Source organism: Elaeis guineensis, chromosome 15, assembly GCF_000442705.2.
Source record: "Elaeis guineensis isolate ETL-2024a chromosome 15, EG11, whole genome shotgun sequence".
NCBI classification, from domain to species: domain Eukaryota; kingdom Viridiplantae; phylum Streptophyta; class Magnoliopsida; order Arecales; family Arecaceae; genus Elaeis; species Elaeis guineensis.
This window is the reverse complement of record NC_026007.2, coordinates 32255976-32273608: the sequence shown is the minus strand read 5'-3', so window position 1 is coordinate 32273608 and position 17633 is coordinate 32255976. Positions and strand designations below refer to the sequence as shown.

Here is a 17633-nt window from a genome sequence, read left to right as displayed (position 1 = left end):
GTTTAAGAACTTTGGAAAGATTATGGAGACAATCCTCAAAGGTGGTTCCAAACACAAAAAAATCATCCATAAAAACTTCAAGACATTTATCCACCATACCCGAAAAAATGGCCAGTATGCACCGTTGAAATGTAGCGGGTGCATTGCAGAGCCCGAATGGCATACGCCGAAAAGCGAAGGTGCCATAGGGGCAGGTGAAGGTAGTCTTTTCTTGGTCATCCGAAAATATAGGTACTTGATTGTATCCTGAATAACCATCAAGAAAATAGAAGAAACTTTGTCCTGCTAACTGTTCTAAAATTTGGTCGATGAAGGGCAATGAAAAATGGTCCTTCCTAGTAACGGTATTTAGTTTTCTATAATCTATGCATACTCACCATCCAGATGATATGCGAGTGGGAAGCAGTTCACCTTCTTCATTCTCAACCACAGTAATACCTGATTTCTCAAGTACTACTTGAGTGGGACTGACCCATTTACTATCGGATATGGGATAGATGATTCCAGCATCTAACCACTTTACCACCTCTTTCTTTACTACTTTACGCATGTTTGGGTTCAATCTCTTCTACATATCTCGATGGGGTTTGGCATTTGCCTCAAAATGAATATGGTGCATGCAAATGGAGAGGTCAATTCCTTTTAAATCGGCAATAGACCAACCGATAGCCTCTTTGTGTTCCTTCAGAATACCAACTAATTGTGCTTCCTGATTAGGGATCAAGTCCGATGCAATGATTGCCGGGAGGGTGTCATTGGGTCCTAGAAATACATACTTGAGTGTAACAGAAAGGGGTTTCAATTCTAACGTAGGTGGTGATTCTAAAGATGGGACTATTGGTGTACTGGCTAATGTGGGCAATGGCTCATACTTGATTGTCCATGGAGGAGTGGTTTTATCATGTGGTGTATCCAATAAGGTGTTAACTTCTTTTATATATCCCTCAAAGTCATACACTCCAAAGTGTGCCAAGCAAGTATCTAAGGGGTCTGGTGCTAGAATTGTGGGTGTTGCATCTTCTATAATGTCTTCTAGTATATCTACTTCGAAGCAACTATCCATTGATGGTCCTTGAGAAGCACCAAACACATTCAGTCTCAGTTTCTTATTCCCAAACGATACGTCCATGACTCCTGTCTTACAATTAATGTATGCATTTGCCGTAGCTAGGAAGGGTCGTCCTAAGATAATGGGAATTTGTCTTGGATTGCCACCTAGTTCCATGTCGAGAACCAGAAAATCAATTGAAAAGTAAAACTCATCTACCTTGACCAAGACATCCTCAAGCATTCCACGTGGTTCCTTAATTGATCTGTCGGCTAATTGCAGTGTGACTGATGTGGGTTTCAGTTCTCTGAATCTAAAAAGTTCATACACCGAACTAGATAAAAGATTCACACTTGCCCCTAAATCCAGAAGAACTTTTTCAATGTGATAATCTCCTATAACACAAGAAATGATGGGGGCTCTTGGGTCCTTAAGCTTTGGAGGAGTGGCATGCTGGAAGATAGAACTAGCCTGTTTAGTGAGGCATACTTTCTTTGGGATTTGTGATCTAGATTTACGTTTTTGGGTGCACAAATTCTTTAAAAATTTGGCATAAGCAGGGACCTGTTTGATTGCGTCTAGAAGGAGAAGATTAATTTGGACTTGCTTAAACAATTCCAACATCTCGTCGAGTCTTCCTCCCTTCTTATCTGCAAGAATAGGGGCTTTCAGGGTATCCAGAAATGGGGCTTTAGGCAAGTAAGATGATTTCGGTGCAGTTGGTTCATTCTCTATTTTAAGATCCTCCTTGTTCTTGGGTGATTTGGCTTCGGTTAGAGGTTTAGGGTCGGTCTCATTGGTTTTACTAGTGTGTTCAATGACCTTCCCACATCTCAGAGTTATGATTGATTTGGCATGTTCAGAAAAAGCTTCTGGGGTATTAAAGCTCTCAATCACAAATTTCCCTCTTGGGTTGCTCTCGAGTTGGCTAAGTAATTTTCCTCCTTCCCTCCTACTGAATGCAGTCGCTAGTTGACCTATTTGGGTCTCTAGCTTAGCAATAGATTATGTGTGGGAGTTAAGGATCTGAGTGTTGACTTCTAATCGTTCTAGTGCTTTCAGAACATTTTCCTTAAAAGTTGAGCTGTGACCAGTAGTAGACGGTTGAGGAGCATTTTGAAATTGATGGTATGGTCCATACCTATATGTTGAGTCCTGATATTGAGGTCGAGGTGCGGCAGGGCCAACCACTGGTTGTGGTCTCCAGGAAAAATTTGGATGGTTTCTCCAGCCGGGGTTATAAGTATTCGAATATAGATCATTTTTTGGTCTGCGAGCTTGTTGGACTTGAGCTTGCTGAACCTGCTCGTGCACAAACTCAGAAAATTGAGGTGCGATTGGGCATTCACTAACAAAATAGTTCGGACTTGCATACAATGCACAAACTTCTTGGATTGGGTTAGGTGGAATCGGGGATTGTCCAGTATTTAGAAGACGGTCTAATTTTTGGGACAGTTCATCTACCTTACTATGGATATCTATGACGTTTCCAATCTGATAAATTCCACTTCTTTTTTGTTGAAGCATGGGTTGTTCTCTAGAGGTGGCAGACATATGATGTAGGGAATTCTTACTAAGTGTTTCAAAGAGCTGCCAGGCTTCATCCTCACTCTTTAGCATGAATGTCCCACCACATGATGCATCAACCATTTGTCGGTGTTTCTCCGATAGACCATCATAAAAATACTGACAAAGTTGCCATTTAAGGATAGCATGGTGTGGACATTTACGAATGAGGTCCCTTAACCTTTCCCATGTCTCATGAAAAAGTTCACCCTCCAATTAGGAAAAACTAATGATAGTTTTTCTAATTTGATTTGTTTTTTCAATTAGAAAGTATTTCTTGAGAAATTCTCTCTGAAGATGATCCCAAGTTGAAATGGTTATAGAGTCTAAGGAGTTTAACTAATGCTTGGCTTTGTCCTTAAGTGAGAAAGGAAACAGTTTCAACCTAAGGGCATCATCGGAGAAGTTTTGGATTTTTACTGTGGAACAAATTTTAAGAAATTTATCCCAGTGTTTGTATGGGTCCTCTTTACTAAGTCCATAAAATGATGGCAACATTTGAATAATACTAGATTTAATCTCATATTGGGTAGCATCTACTGGAGGTGCTTGAATGCATGGAGAGTAGGTATACGAGGATGGAGTGAAATATTCTTTCAATGAGCGTGGAGGATTAGCCTCACCAGGTGCAGCCATGTTTCTAACTTGGATAGTCCTAAGAGTCTTTTCTAATTCTTCGTCTAATGGTTACAAGTCGGGTTTTAGTGATCGTCGACCTAACATGCAACTAAAAGGTCTATGTAGGACTATCCTAGTCTGTTAAGGATTTTTTTTTTTTTTTATTAAGATGAGAGGAGAAGAGAGAAAAGAGTTCTAAAGAAGAAATCCTAAGAAGTCCTAAAACTAATAGAAGAATTAGTTGTGGTCAGATTTTAATTACAATCAAGTTAGCACGCAGTGGACTCTCTATCCTAAAGTTACCCTAGTTCTAGACAGCTTCTAATTGTAGTTAGCCTTCAAGCCCTCCAAGTCGGAGCTTGACCAACCAACTGGCCAGATAAGTGTAAGGACCCAGAAGCCCCCCCGTTGCTTTCCTTAGATACCAATTAAATTGGCCAGGTCCGCGAACGGAACCAATTAAAAACCACCTTCCTTCGGGTCCAGTCATCCCGCAAACCACTTGCCTAGACACCAGCTAGCTGACCAAGTCTAACCTGGTTCAACTCTCAAGGTCACTTGTCCTAATGAGCTCGAAATTCTTAGGGGTCAACGTCTAATTAATTTTAGATTAAGGTCTAGGTTATGCGAATGCAAGGGAGTGATTTGTGGGCCAAGGAAGGGTGATCAAATCCCCACCTTATCTTAGTTACTGGGTTGCACCCTTAAAGTTAATTATGGAGATGCAATGCAAAGAAACAAGGTGTCCAATAAAGTTAAAAATTTTTATATTTGAGGTTACGCTATTTTAGTTAAGTGTTATGAAATGTCAGTGGTTTTTTTTTTTTTAATTCAATCGTGCCAAGATCCCCGCCAACGGTGCTAAAATTTGATGCGTAGTCGTTGATAGCACCAAAAATAACTGTACTCACTACGTAGGTAGGATGAGTTGAGATCGTATCCTCAGGGACCTTGGGCTAAGTTAAGATTGCAAAATAAAAGAAAGAAGCGTTGTTTTGATTTAGAAAATAAATTATCTAAAAATTGATGTAATTAAAAATTAAAGAGCTCGAGAGTTTTGAATTAATTTTGTACTAGTAGATTTGTATCTCTTTTTTTTTAATTAAATAGATGCGATTAATTTTAGAAAAAATATCTATTTTTCCTCGGCACACCCCGTACCTATAGATTATGGCTTATCTCCGAAAAGTACTAGGTAAACAACTCTTCTTTCCTCGGCACGCCCCGTACTCGTAGATCACGGTGCATCTCCGAAAAGTAAAAGTTGTTCCTAATATTAATCTAACAGGAAAGCATAAATAAAAGCATATGAAAGAGAGCAAATAAAGAACTCATGATAATTTAAATAAAAAGCGTAATCTTTATTGCATATAAAGAAATACAAAAAAGTTTAGAACAATCAACCCACTCTGTGTCGTTACAAAATTTCTTCTCCACTCCCGAGACTGCTAGCCTAGCTGCTCATGGAGTAGTCCCTTTCTCTTCCTCTATGCAAGGCTCTAAAAGAATTTTTGCCTTCCTCAAATGGGAGTACAAGAGCCTTTTTATAGGTATTAGAAGGGAGGAGTTTTACATGGTTTTCAGATGTGGGACTAAAGAAAATACTTAGGACTAAAAGATGGATGGATGAGATGGAAAGATCACAAGCAAATAAAGAAAATATAAATTCTTCCTCTTGAAGTATTTTCAGATATTATATTTTTTTCTTTAATTTTTAGATCCATCTGCTATCATGAGCGTCCGTCTGTTCGCCACTGTGTCCGCCAGCACAAACTCCCCGCGAACCCGCCATGCCGCGCGCCCGCAATGCCGCGCACCCGCAATCTTCTTTCACGGACCCGTTAGCTTATAGGAAACCACTTACGCTTCTTTTTGATTAGAAAATTACAAAAAGAAACTTTTGTTTCTTAAAAATGATGCCTATATCCTTTTTGGGTTCGTTACATAGTATCTTCATTTTCTATAATACCGTATGCATCCTTCTTTTATTTTAATTTTATTTTAAGTCCAATTTTCTTCAAACTTGAGTCTTTTTAATCTGTGAATTAGACTCTTTGTATCGACAATCACGTTTCCTGTAAAAAAGAAGCATCAAATTCTTAATAAATAAAATAAATTAAATATAATTTTTTACTTTAAATGACTTAAATTAAGTGTTTATCAGTATCCACTTAGGATCAGCCTAGAATAGTCTTCTTTGTGTTGATCTTTCTTCTCTATGAACAATCTCCTTGTGAATCTAAACGAAGCCTGGATCACGATAAATTCTTTAATCCTTTTCTTGATCTTTTTTTTTCTTTTTCTTTTGCTCTTTTTCTCTTGATTATGAAGCAATCAAGGCCTGAAAACTAGCAAGTAAGGGGATGCCCAAGCTCCTCTTGGGCATGGAGATGTTGGATGTCCAAGACCTTTGGGCATTGGAACCTTAGGAGAGAAGAGAGGGAGAGGAGAAAGGGGGCGTGGGGAGCACTTATAGGAGGCATGGGCTGCTGGAAATTAGATCTAAGGAACCTTAGGGAAGGCTCCTTTAAATAGGCAAAAAGTTTGAATCCTATTCAAAATTAAATAGCCCCTTAATATAAGTCCTACTTGCATTAGGAATCCTTATTTCCTTAGTTATTTGACCTTTTTTAAGAGATCCATTGGCACCAAATATTAGAGCCTTTGCACTCACTTTTGCATATGGCACATGGCACTTATGGGATGCCCCAATCTGATCCCACATGCCTATTTTTAAGTAGGCATGCCCAACTTGATCAAATCAGGTGGTGCCCCATCCAAATAATCAAGAAAATTAATTAAGGATTTGATCTCTTAATCCATATGATCCAAAATCCTAGGCACCCAACAATAGGAGCCTAATGAATCTAATTCATTAAGGTTATAAGCAAGTAATTAAACTTGAATTAATGTTATCAAATAAGTAATTCAAGTATAAAGAAAAAATTGGGTCCAACCATATGCTAGCAAGGTTACTCTAAACCTAATAGAGTTTCTCTAAATCCAATTGAGACTTTATAAGTCCAATTAATAATTTTAGATCTAATCCCTTTGTTGTGTGACCCCATAGGCTCAGTTCTATCTGATAGTGAGATATACAATGATCTCTATCAAAGTATCATTGAAATTTTTTTCAATGGATCGAAATAATTCTATTCTAACTCATCAAGGATTGTCGATCCTCAGCAACCCTAGTGAGCTCTCATAATTCATCAGTGACACCTAGCAGTATGTAGTGGCAACCCAGTTGAACCGAAAAGAACCTCAAAGAGTAGTTAACATGTGATTTAATTCCTCTATCATGAGTCCCAACTAGATGGCAAGTCATGGATAAATCATCAAATCTCATCATTAGTCACATAATAGATTTGATTAGCTCAAGTCTAATTATGATCCTTATAGAAATTTTTTTCTATCAATCACATTGCTATGGCCACAGACTTTCAGACTTAGCCTCTCAAGTCTCATAGGACCGCTGTTCTCTATCAAGATCGATAGATTCCATCTAGATGTGCATCCTACTCCTACAGTAGACTAACTGTCACCAACATCCTCTATAAGATCTCAATGAGGCCATGTTTATATGCCAGTCAAACACCAGTAGCCTCACTACGAGTAGTTATATCATTGTAGATCAAAAGACCATTCACACAACTACAGCATCAAGACAATCACTAATGATCAATTAGAAATTCAAATGATCTCTCGTTTGGTTATGCTCAGTACTAGTTGTTCTCTAACAATTATTCACACTCATCATTTAGTGTCTCTACACTATAGACCAAAGACTCATCTATCCCAAAAGAAGCGATCTGTATAGCGGTCTATCCGAATTGATCACCATCCTCATGATAATATTATGACTGAAAGTATTTAGGAATTAATTATACATGCCTTTAATTCTCAACACTTTGAGAATATGTATCGAAGTGTTAATTCTATGGATTATTCAAGGACACTTCAATCTTTAATAAAAAATGAAACTTGCCCATTTATTGATCAAATCAATATATTAAGTATAAAATTATACCTCATAAGTATTACAATGTATCAGTTAGATTGGCTTCTAGGATATACATCTAACAATCTCTCACTTGGACTAAAGTTAGTTTACCATTAATCTAAGTCCCATCTTCTCAAGGTAGATTTTCATCTTTGGTTGGTTCAATTGCTTTGTCAGCGGATCTGCCATATTATCCATAAAGTCTACTCTTCGCACTTCGATATATTTCTTTTTGAGGTAGTCGCATATAATATGAAACCGCTGCTCGATGTACTTTGATTTCTAATAAGACCTCGGCTCCTTAGCAAGTGCTATGACTCTATTGTTATTACAATAAAGTGGTATGGCATCCGATGTTATAATCCCAAGCTCTGTAATAAATTTTTTCAATCAGAAACCTTCCTTTACAGCATCTGAAGTAGCGATATATTCAGCTTCTGTGGTCAAATTTGCTATGATGAGTTACTGGAAACTCTTCCAGCTAACTACACCACCATTGCATGCGAACATATATCCTGATGTAGACTTTCTATCATCAGGATCAGACATAAAGTCTGAATCAGTATACCCCTTGATTCACAACTTAGAACCTCCTTCAAAGATCAAGAACAAATCCTTAATTCTTCTCAAGTACTTAAGAATGTTCTTCACAGCTATCCAGTGCTCCTTATCTAGATTCGACTGATATTTGCTTGTGACACTCACAGCAAAGATAATATCAAGTTGAGTACACAGCGCCAATACATGAGGCTCTCTATGGCTGAAGCATAAGGAATCCTACTCATGTGCTAAACTTCCTTAGATGTGGTCGAACACATCATCTTGAAAAGACTAATACCATGCCTAAGAGGTAAGAGTCTTCTTTTAGAATTTTTCATATTGAACCTCTTTAGCACTTTCTCTATATATAGCTTTTATGACAGATCTAGCATCCTCTTAGATCTATCCCTATAGATCTTTATTCCAAGAATGTAGGATGCTTTCCCTAGATCTTTCATAAAAAATTTCTTGGACAACCATCTTTTGTCCGAGGTCAGCATGGGAATATCATTTTCAATGAGGAGAATATCATCCATGTATAATACAAAGAATGTTATTGTACTCTCACTAACCCTCTTATATACACAAAGTTCCTCTTTGTTCTTAACAAAGTCAAACGATTTGATTGCTTCATCAAAATGAAGATTTCAACTTCGAGAAGCTTGTTTTAATCCGTATATGGACCTTTGCAGCTTGCAGACTCGGTGATCACCACCACCAGATGTGAAACCTAAAGGTTGTTCCATATAGATATCTTTCTCAAGATATCCATTCAGAAAAGCAGTTTTCACATCCATCTATCAAATTTCATAATCATAATAAGTTGCAACAATAAGTAGAGTGCAGATGAATTTTAGCATGGCTATGGGTAAAGATTTTCTGATAGTCAATGCCCTCACACTGACTATAATCTTTTACCACGAGTCTAGCTTTATAGGTCTCTAACTTACCATCGGCATCTATTTTTTTTTATAGATCTATTTTAGGATCATCATCATGACTCTTATATCTCATTGGGAATATTTTCTTTACTTCCTCCGTAAGCATATCCATGTACCTTTCAAGAGGTTGGGATACCCTGCTAGATCTACAAGATGGTAGAGGAACATCAACTACTAGCTTATGAATAATGAGTTCTGGAGGATCTATAGCTCTTTGCTCTTCAGAGATCTTCTCTTCAAGCTCAACTAACCTTCCACTGTCACCATCCTGGATAAACTATTTTTTTCAAAATATGACATTCTGACTCACAATCACATTGTGATCTTGTGAAAAGTAGAAGTAGTATCCGATTAATTTTTTTGGATATCCTATAAAATGAGCTATTACAAATCTATCCTCCAATTTATCAACCATCTATCTCTTGATATAGACCAGACATCCTCAAATCTTAAGATAATCTAGACTCAGCTTCTTATCATGCTATATCTCATATAGTGTGGTAGGAGTAGATTTTGATGAAATCCTATTCAATAAATAAATTATAGTTAACAAAACATGTTCTCAAAGATATAAGGATAAATCAGTGAAGCTCATCATGGATCTGACAATATCTAATAGGGTCCTATTCCTCTTTTCAAATATTCCGTTGAGCTGAGGTATTCCAAAAGGAGTCCATTGAGAAACTATGTCGTTGTCCTTAAGATATACCAAAAATTTTTAACTAAGATATACACCTCCTTGATTAGATTGAAGAATCTTAATGGGTTAGCTTACTTATTTTTCTACTTCATTTCTAAATTTTTTGAACTTTTTGAAGGCTTCAGATTTATATTTCATCAGATACACATACCTGTACCATGACAGATTATTGGTAAAGGTGATGAAGTAGCTATAACCACCCCTGATCTGCACATCAAATGGCCCACACATATCGGTGTGTACTAGGGGCAAGTAACTCAGTGACCCTTTCTCTATATCCCACAAAGGATAATTTGACTATTTTTTCTTGAAGAAAAGATTCACAAACTAGATATGACTTTGAATCAAAAGAGCCAAAGATCTCATCTCTTTCCAATTTGTTTATCCTGTCCTCTCCAATATGACCTAGTCTATGATGCCATAAGTACTTTTGGTTAATTTTATCTCGAGTCTCTTTTGACTTACGGCACTCACTACTTTTTTGTTTAAATTCACATTCACATCAACATGCAAGTGATAAAAACTGTCAATTAAAAGATCACGTGCAATCAATTTATTTCATAGTAAATAGAATAAAAGTCTTTATTGAAATTAAAATCAAAACCATCTTGTGTTAGCACAGACACAAAAATCAAATTTTGACTAACTACAAGAACAAAATAACAGTCTTTCAAATCTAATCTAAATTCTGATGGTAATCGAAGAAGATAAGTACCAACAATTTCTATAGCAACTTTTGCTCCATTGCCGATCCGAAGGATCATGTCATCTTTCTTCAACCTCCTACTTTTTATTAGATCCTATATTGAAGTACATATACGAGCACTCGAATTAGAGTCCAATACCCAACTAGAAGTAGAAAAAATCGTAAGATTAGATTCAATTACGAGCATACCTTCTGAATGTTTATCATCCTTTTTGGTTTTTAGGCTCTCCAGATAGAATGAATAGTTTCTCCTCCAATGGCCTTCAACATCATAGTGAAAATATTTTTTTCTATGCTTCAGTCTTCTTTGGAACATCCTTCTTTGGCTTGCTCTCTTTCTTCTATTTCTTTATGGATTTAGTCTCTTTCTTCCAACCAGATTTTTTCTTAGAAGAAGTCCACTCCACAGTGAGAACAGTGCTCCTTGAGCTCTTCAAGATTCTCTTAGTAGTAACCAACATGTTAACCAGTTCGGATATAGTGCAATCAAGTTTGTTCATGTAAAAATTTATAATAAATTGACTATATGAACTCGTAAAGAATTGAAGAATCAAATCCATCAGTAATTCCTTTTGCATATCAAGCTCAAGCTTTCCAAACTCTTTGATATCCTTGATCACTGTCATATAGTGTTCATGGACAGACTACCCTTCATGCATCTTCAAATTGAAGAGTCTGTTAGACATTTCAAAGTACACTGTATGGCTCTGCTCACCATACAACTCTTGTAGGTGAGTGATCATAGTTCTAGCAGTGGGCATATGCTGGCTTTGCAACTCATTTAACATAGATGCCAGTATATAGCACTTGACCCGACTGTCTTCATCCATCCATGTTTCATAAGCTATTCTTTGCTCAGTAGTAGGACGATTTGGTAACACTAGGAGTTCTTAGTCGAGTATATGACTTAGTTTTTTAGAAGTCAGGATAATCCTGAGGTTTCTTAACCAGTCTTTATAGTTTGTTCTGGTCAAACGATTGGATTTAAGGATACAGGCTAGAGGGTTTGAAGCTGACATTGTTTAACTGCGAGAGTAGAGATTCAAGTTAGACTTTTGTACTTTAAATTTATATTTACTTTAGGGACTTTAAGAAGTAAACAATAACTCTCACTAATTTTTTGGATCTTTCCATTCTTCGGATGGAAAACAAAAATCCTAATATAACAATTGGATTCTTAGTGGATGCTGTAGTCCCACCGATGCTATATACCTCACCTAACAGTTATTAGTAACATGCACACCGATGCATGGAGAACTCTTTGCCCAGATGCTTCTCTAAGCATGTTACAGCGACTTGGTCTCTAAGTCATGTGGGCTCACCTAACAGTTATTGATCACTCTCTTTTGTTAAGCCTGACACACCATTCACAAATAGATACAAGGTCATTATTGGGACCCTCTCTTAACAGTTATTGGGCCCAACATCATCCTTACCCTAGAGCAACTCTTTACTAATAGAGTGGTTGCATGTTTCTAGTGCAACTGAACCAGTATGACCAGCCAAAGACAATCAACATTAGTAGCACGTCCGCACATCTACAATGGTGGAAGACCCATGGACTTAATACTTATGAAGAGGTTTAAGTTTAGATTTCATCTAATCAGTCATCATATGATCGATCTAATTAGCATGGTGGGCTAAACCAAAGCACCAAGCAACCTTATTCAAGACTCAATCTTTCAAATTAGTCAGATAAGTAGAAATCAGTGGGGGTCCCTCCATTGCTTTCCTTAGACATCAATAAATTGACCAGGTCAGTGAATGGAACTAATTAAATAATTACCTCTTAATTACTTGCCTTAGACACCACGGGTCAATTGGTCCAAATAGATTAGCTTAAGCAAATCAGGCCCAAGCCATCGAGCCAAATTTGATCCTTAGATTAATCGATTCTACATATGGATTTAATCGATTTGATCAACAACAATTGCATGATCTTATAACTTAATTGATCTAATCCTAATCAACACTTGATTTGGATTGATCAATTACTTAATCAAATCAGATCCATTATGATTAAATTAAAAATTCTAAATGCAATCTAATTATATGACTTAATTTTTTATTTTTTCATGACCAAAACCCTTATGCATAAATATAAATTTCAGATTTCAAAATTAAATTTTAGATCTAAATTCTTTGCATGAAAGATAAGTTTTAAATCATAAAACTAATTTTTAGATTTAACATACAAACATATATCTCATATATGTATGCAAAATTCAGTTCTAAATAAAATTCAGATCATAACATGATATCATATATCTCATATACAAATCATGAATCATATTAAAAGTAATTTTTAGACCTTAATATGCAATCATACATCTCATATATAAATTATAAATCAGATCAAATTAATTTTCATATTTATGCATGCATCTACATATCATGTATATATGGACTAGAAATTGATCTAAAATAAATTTCAGATCTATGCATGTCTTCTCATATCAAATATATGAACTAAAAATTAAATCTAAAATAAATTTTAAATTTAAAGTAATTATCTATACATCTCATGTATCAAAGAAAAATTAAATTTTAAAACTCTTTTTAAAAATATGTATGTCAATTTTATGCATATAAAACCCATGGCTCTGATACCACTGTTGGAATTTCATGTCGGGACATGCATGTATGTTTCAAAATTTTTTTTCTAAATAATGTAGCAGAATAAAAGATTAAATATCTTTTAATCTTAATTATGTATGCATAAAATATAGAATACAAAGATCTACTTCATATGCTGAAATTAAATATATACTAAATTTTATGCTGCAATTGAATATATAATCGTATCACATATATTTTTGTAATTATTTTCTTCAAATCTAGATCTGGAAGAGAGTAGGTTTTCTCCTAACCGTGTAAGTATCCGACCTCTATGGGTATCTACTTAGGATCAGTCTGGAACAGCTCTCTTTGATGTTGATCTTCTTTCTCTAAGAATAATCTCCCTGTAAATTTGAACGAAGTCTGGATCACGATCAACTCTTTGTTCCTTTCTTTGATCTTTTTTTCTCTTTTTCTCTTGCTCCTCTTTTCTTCATTATGAAGCAATTAAGGCCTGAAAACCAGTAAGCAAGGGGATGCTCAAGCTCCTCTTGGGCGGGGAGACGTTGGACGCCCAACACCTTTAGGTGTTGGAACCTTAGGGGAGAAAAGAGGGAGAAGAGAAAGAAGGTGTCGGTGCAAAAATCCGCTTGCGCCGGAGAAGCTGGAGTCGGGGAAGCCGCGGTCGCCGCCGGGACCTGCAAGGGAAGTCTAAACCGGAGGTGGGGTTGCTCCGGCAAGACCCTCCGACGCTCAAGTCAGTTCTCTGCCTCAACAAGAATGGAGTGCTCGAACGGAGAATTTAGCAGAGTTTTGAGATAAGGAGAATGAGCTTAAAGAATAACATATCTGGGTCCCCCTTTTATAGGCGGAGGAGGCAAATGGATTGATGGCGACGTTTGTAACCGCCGGGTAGTGGGCCGTCCATGGTCAGGGGAATTGATTGCGAAAGATAGTGGGGTAGACCCGTGGCCATCGTCACTGCCCGCCACGTAGGGCCTACTGCAGGTAGTGGAGCGGCGTCCGTTGCTGCTAGTTGTCAGCGAGTAGTGGGATCGTGCAGCACCTGCCGCAGGGAGCGGAGCAGCATCATAGTTGTTGACACAGCCTGTCAGAGAGTAATGGGTCCGCCGCAGGGGGTGATGGAGCCGCACAAAATCTGCTACAGGAAGTGGAACAGGATCATGGTTGTTATCATGATCCGCCAAGGGAAGCGGATCTGTTGATCGGGGCTCGACAGTGGTCGGAGTTCGGCCTCTGTAGGAGTCCGGGAGGAGTCCCCCTTTCGGTCGAGGTCATGGGTGGAGTCCGGCTCCAGCAGCCGATACCGAAGTCGGAGACTGAGGACAGAGCTTGGCTCCCGTAGAGATCCGGACGGAGCCGCCCTGCTGTCGATGGCAGAGCCCGGCTCCCGTAGGAGTCCGGGCGGAGCCGATCCGCTGTTGATGGAAGAGCCCGGCTCCCGTAGGAGTCCGGGCGGAGCCGATCCGCTGTTGATGGAGGAGCCCGGCTCCCGTAGGAGTCCGGGCGGAGCCGTTCTGCTGTCGATGGAGGAGCCCGGCTCCCGTAGGAGTCCGGGCGAAGCCGATCCGCTGTTGATGGAGGAGCCCGGCACCCGTAGGAGTCCGGGCAGAGCAGATCCGCTGTCGATGGAGGAGCCCGGCTCCCGTAGGAGTCCGGGCGGAGCAGATCCGCTGTCGATGGAGGAGCCCGGCTCCCGTAGGAGTCCGGGCGGAGCCGATCCGCTGTCGATGGAGGAGCCCGGCTCCCGTAGGAGTCCGGGCGGAGCCGTTCTGCTGTCGATGGAGGAGCCCGGCTCCCGTAGGAGTCCGGGCGGAGCCGATCCGCTGTCGATGGAGGAGCCCAGCTCCCGTAGGAGTCCGGGCGGAGCCGATCCGCTGTCGATGGAGGAGCCCGGCTCCCGTAGGAGTCCGGGCGGAGCCGTTCCGCTGTCGATTTCGGCTGCGGGTATTTTATACCCAGCACCAGTCCCCCTACTTCCGAGTTTGAATTTCAAGCGAAGGAAGTACACAGAGAGAGACGTGCGCAGCCGGAATTATCCCTTCGAATTTTGCGCACTGCCGCCCCTATTTAATGCGCGCACGTCAGAGTCCATTTTTCGGTGAAGGTGACTTGAAAAGTCCTTTCGGAACCCCCTTTGAAACGCGATCCCAAGCGTCGCTTGGCGAGAATTCGTGAGCGGTCAACCCTCGATGGCGGTGAAGGGGATAAGCGCGCCACGCGGCACACATCAGTTGGCCCAGGAATACCCGCCGCCATAACTGCGCCAGGATCCATCGGCTATTTAAACTCCTCAGCCCCTTCGTGGCCTCATTCTGGTGCTGTTCTTTCATCTGAGAGTCCTGCTTCTCCCGCCCCAGTCCCTGTCTCCTTCCCTTATACCATGTTCTCTACTCGAGAGGCTATTTTTGAGGGGATTTTTAGGGTTTGGAGGAAGGTGAGGAGGAGAATGGCGGCCGGTGAAAATCTCCGTCGCTCTAAAGGGAGCCCAAGGAAGAATTCCTTCAACAACAGGGGTTTAATAACGGGGGCTGTCGGTGAAGTTATTCTGCCCGCGAATCTTGGAGCAGCAAGGCGGGGTGATACCGGTCAAGAAGGCAGAATAGACGTCATAAGCCATGACGGGATCCTTGACGCCGTCGGGGCCGAGAGACCAGAGGCGGTCGGCGTCGACGGTGGGGCAGTAGAACTTGTTGCGGGGACGGTGGAAGTAACGCATGCCGACCTTGCCGGAGCGTCTCGGGTGGCGGCCGTCGTGGTGCATCCAGAGATGAGGCATATCTCTGGTGTCCCGACCGTTCCTGAAGTGGCTACGGTTCTTCTTGAAACAGGTCTTCGCTACTGCCGCCGTTACCCCCACCGCCTCCGGAGATCTATCCCACCCCTTTCCCGCTAAGGTTGGGACTTCGGGAACAGAATGAGGCAAGATGGGGCGAGAGCTGTTACACGCACTGGAGAATGTGACTGAGAAGGATAGAGACGGAGTTCGTAGCTCGGAGCGACCTCCGGTTCGTCCTGCCCGAACCGTGCTCGCGATACTCGCGATGATGTGTATCTTCTTTTTTCCTGACCCACCGGGTCCTGTAACGTGTACTTCTGTTAAATGAAAAAGCAATTTCAGTACCTTGTTTGCATCTTGTGTTAAATAGTTGCCTGCCGAACTTCTTCATTTTCCTTTCCTTCTCTTTGCCTGTGTTACGTCGTTCCAGGGTCGTCGGCGACCTTTTCAGTTCATGTGGGGTCGTCATTCGTCGAGCTTCTTTTCGGCTTTTATGTCATTCGGGGATACCCATTTGTCAGGTTTGCTTGGGTTTTTCTCCGCTGAAGTCGGAGCTAAGTTCGGCTCCCTTGATAATCCGAACGGAGAAGCCCTCCGGAAGTTGGAGTAGCTCGGTTCTCGTAAGAGTCAGGGCCAAGTTTTTCTGCAACAAAAGTCATAAGTATAGCCCGGCTTCCGTAGAAGTCCGGGCGGAGTTGTCCTGTAGCTGATGTTGGCGACGGAGCCCGGCTCCCATAGGAGTCCGGATGAAGTCTGGGTGAAGTCTCTTTTTCCTCTTTTTTCTCTCTTTCTTCTTTTTTTTTTTTTTTTTTTTTTTTTTTGAACCCGGCTCCCGTAGGAGTCCGAAGTCTTCTTTGGCATAGGGGCCCGGTTCCCGTAGGAGTCCGGGTGAAGTCTTCTTTGGCGTAGGGACCCGGCTCCCGTAGGAGTCCGGGTGAAGTCTTCTTTGGCGTAGGGACCCGGCTCCCGTAGGAGTCCGGGTGAAGTCTTCTTGGCGGCAGAACCCGGCTCCCGTAGGAGTCCGGGCGAAGTCTTCTTTGGCGTAGGGACCCGGCTCCCGTAGGAGTCCGGGCCTTCCGCTTTACTCATGTCAGGACGAGGTTCTCTTCCTGTTCCTGACAGGGCTGCGGGGGCACATTAGGGCGTTGCGAGGCCTCTCCCCCCATCCGGTCTAAAAGAACCGGGCCTTCGACTTTGCTCAAGTTAGGGCGAGGTTCTCCTCCTATCCCTAACAGGGCTGTGGGGGCACATATGGGCATTGCAAGGCCTCTCCCTCCCTCCAGTCTAAAAGAACCAGGCCTTCGACTTTGCTCAAGTTAGGGCGAGGTTCTCCTCCTGTCCCTAACAGGGCTGTGGGGGCACATATGGGCGTTGCAAGGCCTCTCCCCCCATCCGGTCTAAAAGAACCGGGCCTTCAACTTTGCTCAAGTTAGGGCGAGGTTCTCCTCCTGTCCCTAACAGGGCTGTGGGGGCACATATGGGCGTTGCAAGGCCTCTCCCCCCATCCGGTCTAAAAGAACCGGGCCTTCGACTTTGCTCAAGTTAGGGCGAGGTTCTCCTCCTGTCCCTAACAGGGCTGTGGGGGCACATATGGGCATTGCAAGACCTCTCCCCCCATCCGGTCTAAAAGAACCGGGCCTTCGACTTTGCTCAAGTTAGGGCGAGGTTCTCCTCCTATCCCTAACAGGGCTGTGGGGGCACATATGGGCGTTGCAAGGCCTCTCCCCCCATCCGGTCTAAAAGAACCGGGCCTTCGACTTTTATAAGGTTGCCCTCTCGTTTTTGATACCGTCTGCTTGAATTGTCCTAAGACAAATGGGCACGCATTTTTTGATTAGGACGAAATCACTGGTAGTACATCCGTAAGTTTTCTGAGCTCCACGGTCGCGGGAGGTCGGCTCCTCCGAGTTCCTTGAGATAATAAGTTCCAGGTCGGACTACTTCTGTGACCTCATAAGGTCCCTCCCAGTTTGGGGCAAGCTTCCCCTGGCCCTGTGGTTGTGAGACAGCAGCTCGTCGGAGCACTAGATCCCCTGCTTTGAATACCTTGTTCTTGACTCGGGCGTTGTAATATCGGGCAACCTTCTGTCTGTAGGCTGCCATTCGAACCTGAGCAATCTCCCGCCTTTCTTCCAGTAGGTCGAGGTTGGCT

General features: G+C 41.4%; 1 non-coding gene across 1 annotated transcript; it reads left to right on the top strand.

The window, feature by feature from the left end:
- The first annotated feature begins 2756 nt into the window (after positions 1 to 2756).
- LOC140854195 (small nucleolar RNA R71) lies at positions 2757 to 2862 on the top strand. The gene has a single exon (XR_012137329.1). It is a non-coding gene; the product is annotated as a small nucleolar RNA R71 (small nucleolar RNA).
- The last annotated feature ends 14771 nt before the right edge of the window (positions 2863 to 17633 follow it).